This window comes from Manis javanica, chromosome 6, assembly GCF_040802235.1.
Source record: "Manis javanica isolate MJ-LG chromosome 6, MJ_LKY, whole genome shotgun sequence".
Lineage (NCBI taxonomy): Eukaryota > Metazoa > Chordata > Mammalia > Pholidota > Manidae > Manis > Manis javanica.
In genome coordinates, this window is record NC_133161.1 from 149,351,141 (window position 1) to 149,357,140 (window position 6,000).

Below are 6,000 nucleotides of genomic sequence, written 5' to 3' on the forward strand. Positions count from 1 at the left end.
GCACATGCCTGTGGCGATTCCGAGAAGTACTTGGAGGACTCGGCAGCAGGGCTGGAGGCCACGTGAACAGTGATTCTTAAACTATTAGGGTTAATGGGGCCTTGTTTGTGCCAATAGACCACCAGGGCCTGGGGCTCCCGGTTTACAAGCATGAGGACTAACTGAAGGGTAGAAAAAAATGGAAGGAATTTTGACAAAACCAGAGGCTTAAATAACCTCACCAGAGACAGGGAGGCTAGATGCTACATGGAGGCACGTCCCGTCCACGAAAGAAAAAGAACGCCAAGGAAAACATAATGTCCTTTTTTATCACCTGATCTAGGGATAAAAGGTCATCTTCCTGCGCTCACCTCCCGCTCGGCCTGGGCCTGGGGTTGCGCTTGTCCCCCTGACAGCTGGGCTGCTGTCGGGTGTCAGGAATCCCTGGCCACTGTCCCTTCCCTTTTGCCACCTCCCATAGGATCCCTGTCACCTTTAGGGTGTTGCAGTTTAAGACTGCAGAGTGCGTTCTGAGGCCAGAAGGTGCCATAAACGTTTCTCCAACGCTGCAGGTTGTCCCCTGGGGGACTTTTACGTTTACTCAGAAGCTCATGAACGGAGTGAATATTACATTTTGTTTGATGCACGACAGTCCTTAATATATATTATTAAGCTCTAATTTGCACAAATGTTCTCCATCTCCAAAAACGACTCAGCCTGGCGCCTGCCGAGCCTCTGTCTTTTTAGACTTATCAGCCAGGACAATAGGCATTTCTGTGAAAGGAAGAAGAGAAGCTTGAATCAGCCAATAACTCACTGTATTCAGGGCAGAACAGGCTGGGCAGGCTTCACAGGAGTGTCGGCGTTTGCAACAGCAGAAAAATTAAGAAGTGGGACAATTCTCACAATTCAGAGCTACCCCATGAACAAAACCAGGATCCCCTCAGTGCACCTCCGGGGACTGTCTTGTCTTTCTCAAGATGGTCCTCCGGCTCCCGTAGCTGATGGTCACGGGTACTCTTGTGAGCCCGCTGTTCAGACTGTCCCCAGCTTCCTTCCATGCCCTTCACAGCCAGTAAGCCAGCCTGTCCCATGCCCCTGAACCTTCCTGTTTCAGGGACTCTTCTAGACCTTTCCTTCCACCTAGACGACCAGCTGTCCCTATCCATCAGGGCCTGGTCCGGTGCCATGTTCCCCACTGGACCTTCATGGTGTCCACAGCAGAAAGCCCACTGCTCCTTCCTCGGGTTGTCGCAATACTGTCCCTCAAGTGAACCAGAGCTCTGCTTTTACTTATTTCCATCTGTCCAGCCCCCAGACTGCAATATCTGTAAGCGTAGGATCCACACCAAGCCTTGTTTGTGGTGCCCCCTGCTTCCCGCCCCATAACACTGATGGCACAGAGCCGGACACGTCACAGGCTATGGTGACAGCTTGGTGAAGGACAGAACAAGATGCCGAGCCCCATAGATGTGGGGGTGGCGGCGGCCCAGTCCCTTTGGCCTGGGAAGTCAGGCTGGGCCACCAGCTGGAGCTACGGTGTCAGCTCTGTGCCCCTCTGCCCAGGATGTCCTGGTGGGGTGCTGGGCCGCACAGACCCTGACCTGTGTCCTCTGGCTGGAGGACGAGCTTGGGCAGGGACAGCGCCCTGGGGCTGCTTGGCAGGGTTCTCTTGGAGAGCAGTGGGGAGGCAGGAGTGACAGCAGCGCAGCCTCTTCCCGGATGTTGGCTCCAGCCTAATTCTCTCGCCGCTGGCCTCCCTCACCCTCCACGGCCAGGCCACCAGCTCCCCCGTTCCAGACCAGCCCCAGCTCAGGGCAGCAGGGGGCCAGGACACTGTTGGTTGGGACCAGGAGGGCCTCCCTTCTGGGTCCAGATCCTCTGTTTCCGCGCTGACTCAGGCCATGGCCAGTGTAGTCCCTGCAATCTCAGCTCTGACCCACAGTGACCCATCACAAAGGGAACGTGCCCAGCCCCCCGCCCATCCCAGGCAGCTGTCCCCTCAGCCCACCGGCCGCCCCAGCCCTCCCAAGTGAGTCATGACTCTCTTTCCCGTCTGTGTGCCCTGGTTCGGCCTCCTTATCCCCATCCAGACAGTGAATGTGCCTCCCCGTTGTCATTCCTGCAAAGTGAAACCTGCTGTGCCTGTCACCGCCATGGGGGCCACCAGCACTGCGTCACCTGGGGAGGAGGCATGGCCCTGCCCGGCCCACCCCTCCCAGGGCTCCCGGCTCCGTGCTTGCCAGCCCCGCCTGCACTTTGGACTCCAGCGCCCCCTCCCCATCCGCCACACTCAGCCCCATCCACTGAGATCTTCTGTAGTGCTGGTCGGTATCAGAGATTAAATAAGGTGTTCCTCTCATATTCGTCACTACAGAACACAACCATCTCTTGGCTGGACTCAAGATCGCCTCCTTTTTAAGAAGCCTGGGAAGCCCCATCGGCCGCCTTCTCTCCAGTGCCTTTCTCCATGGGGGCTTCCCATTCCAGCCCACTTACTCACCATCACTTGGGTACTGGAGGTTCAGTTAAATTAGACCTTAATGGGTCCAAAACTGCTCCGCGGGGAGTAGACCACGCTGCTGCATCTTGGTTAATGGGGGGATTGGGTGACATTTGCCAGCATGGTGATTTCTGCGTTGGCAGGTCTCGCAGACCCACAAGTGATCTGTAGGTTTCCCCGCCACAGTGAGGGCCTGAGTGTCCGGAGTCGCCACACCACACATTTTTCCTGTACGTTGAATTAATATAGAGAAGCAGGCTGGTGATGGTCTCGTTTGTCATACCATTAGTGAGACGTCAAGCAGATGTGTGAAAGCCTGTCTTGGTAACAGAAACTGCATTACGAATTATTTATCCACAGAATCCTGTCCTGAGTGTAAGACGGGAACAAAACATAGCTTTTCTCTGGACAGCACTGGGTGGAGCCGTATCAGCGGACATATTACACAGTGTCCTGCTGTGGTCGGACATGCGGCGGTTTGTTCTGTCAGCCCAGCACCGCTGGAACAGCGCATGAGCAGCAGTACCTTGGACCCACCTCGTGAGCCTTTGCTTTCTCCCTGGCCACTTCCCAGGGACTCCATTAGGAGACAGGAGGATGGGAGAAACATACATGCTTTCCTTCACCCTCCCCGGGAGGCCAGACTGGCCCTGGGGTGCAGGAGGAAACAGAGGTGGCTGTGGACCCTGGCAGCAGACTTGGGTACAGGGGGATGTGTCCATCACCTCGATTTTCATCCTTTAATAAGCAAGGGAAAACATGGCACGCGGCATGCAAGAGGGACTATAAACAGCCTTCTAAAGAAAGGCTTGGCGGTACCGCAGGGCAGGGGGTGTAAGTCGCGGTGCTTCCCGGACCCGGTGGTCAGGAAGCTGGCGAGATGGGCTGTTCAGGTTACATTCTGCACTTGGACAGCGGTGGCAGTCGCCAGCACCTTCCTAGGAAGGAGGGGTAAATGAGAAGCGGGGAGGGGGGCTAAGGGGGCTCAGGATGCCCTGCAAACCACACCCTTGTACATGAACGAGGCGTAGCATGTTTAAGCTGTGATAGCACCATTTATGTGTATTACTAAAAGGCAGTTCTCTTACTGGACTGAGTCGTTGGAAACAGGGACTTCAAAAGTGTGTGTTTATCCACATCTTTCACAGTACCTGGCACCAACGGGCACTCCATAAATAGGCACTGAGTGAATGGAGGGTATTTTGGAGAGGCTATTTTCCCTAGATATCTGTCCCCTTATAACACAAATGTGGGGAAAGTGAGGTTTGCCAGGAAGCCCACTTACTTACCTAGTGAACCAGAACTGGTCTGCTGCCTGGAGCCTTTAATCTTGGCCTTCTGTGCACAGCGAAGGGGCCTCAACCCCAAGGTGAACTGCCCCAAGCCATCTGGCTCATGAGGTGCCTAGAACAAGGGTCTTTCCCTCTGGAAATACTTAACACAATCGCCCATTCAAACTGATGACAACTTTAAAAATAAGTATTTCATGTTAATGAGTGATTTGGGTCTTAAATCATTTCACTTGAAGAAGGAAATTCATGCATCCATCCAAAGCAATTCAGAGTGCCTGGTACATGGTGGGCGCTGGGGGACTGAACCCCTTTGTTCTAGGAACATGACCCCGGAACATGACCCCGTTAGGAAACAGACCTGCAGACGGGATGTGCAGGGTGCAGGAGACCTGGGTAAAGGAATCATGACGGCATTAAACACATGCCTGAGCAGAGGCGAATGTGACGCACAGCGTGGGCACCCAGGAGAGGATGTGCACGGGATCACAGCAAGCGTCACCCATGAGGGAGCTTGCGCAAACACATGGAAGGTTGGTGCACTTTACTATTTTAAAAGATAAAAAGGGAAGGAAGGGTGAGAGATTAAGAGAGAGGGGAACAGGGAAACAGAGGGAGGAGGCAGAGAGAGCATTACCTGCTGCAAGGACAAAATCTCCTTTCTGACAATATCCGCTGTCATTAACTTTATGGTTACTTCCTGCAAGAGCCTGCAACAGATGGCAAAGAATTTCTTTTCACCAACTGTCCAAGCCCACATTTGCACTGCCAGTGATAATTCATGATGCACGCAGCGGTGCTAGCACTAGGCCACAGCTGCAGTCCTCTCCCCGTGTGGAGTCTCACGTGCACAAGGGCCCAGGAACAGGCGGCTGAAGCATAGCAAGGCCTGGGCATGGCCAGGGGGCGGAGCAGGGTCTGCATTAGGCGTGAGGCCGATGCCCCGGCACCCTTCCCCCGGGTTTCCTCGCTGACTGTCAGGTGGCCGCCACCCACAGTGCGGTCGAGGCCATAACCCGACCCCTTGCTATGCATTTGTTCCAGCAATTTAAAGACATTTAAGAATGTTTATTGGCCCCCATAAGAAAATAAATTCTGGGACATGAACTCTAAAATCTTTGTTTACGTGTGCAGAGAAGTCGCATACTGCTGGGGACCAGGATGCTGGGGGCAGTGAGTTGCAGCCCAGCCAGCACAGACGGACAACACTGCATGTGGGACTGAAGATGAAGCAGAAATTTTGATTCAGACAGATTTCTCCCAGGGTTGTCCTCATGGGCCCGTGGTACCTTTCAGGGCCCGACCAAGGCCTCAGCGGGGGAGGCACGGCCTGCAGGACAAGCCAGCATGGATGCTGTATAGAGCCAGGTGCCCCCCTTGTGGGGTAGGACGCAGCTCCCATCAAAGTTTGGTGTGCAGCAAACAAGAGGCCAACGCTCTTTGGAATCCATCCACCCGAAGGGAAAGATTTGCAGTTTACTGAACCACGAGACATGGTCAGACATCACCCTTTCTCACATCCGATGGGTAACTCAGCCCACCAGGTAGGAAGGCAACCCCTGCCTGCCTGCAAAATAGCGGCTGACGCACTGCACAAGAGCTCCGAGCTCCCGCCCAGCTCTGCATCTGCTCAGCTAGGAACAGGACGCTCGTCAGCATCCACCCCTTCGGTGGAAGCTTCTCCCAAGCCTCTCCTTTGGTTTCTTTGACCTCTGATCTCGGAGGAGCTGCTTCTGGCCCCACCGGCTTGACAACCTGGACATCAGCTATAAATGCCAGGAGCCTCAGACAGGGAATCCTGTGATGAAGAGATGTGACGGGTCTAAACTTCAGCCCTGAGCGGCCAGCTCTGTTCCTGCTGAGGAACATGGATCCCGTTCCGCTTCAGGAGCAGTGATGTGATTACCGGGTGGTTTGCATGTTTTAGGGCCCCTAGAGTTTGTTGGAGCCGCTTTTATTTCTCTGGAACCAGGAGATCACCAGACATGGCCAGTGGCGGCACAGACTGGGGAAGGAGGCCGGTCCTGACAGCCCTCTCGTGCCCGCAGCCAGTTCTGGGGAAGGTGGAGATCTGGGACATTGGGGGAGAGCCCTGACTCTGAAAACCGGCTTGGAGAACGGCCAGCCGGAGGTCTGCAGTCCTGCTGGCGACTCGTGGGCTGGAACTGAGACCCCCTTCCTGCCACGTGGACGAGGAGCATTTCTAATCCTTCTGCCCGTGTTGGAAGT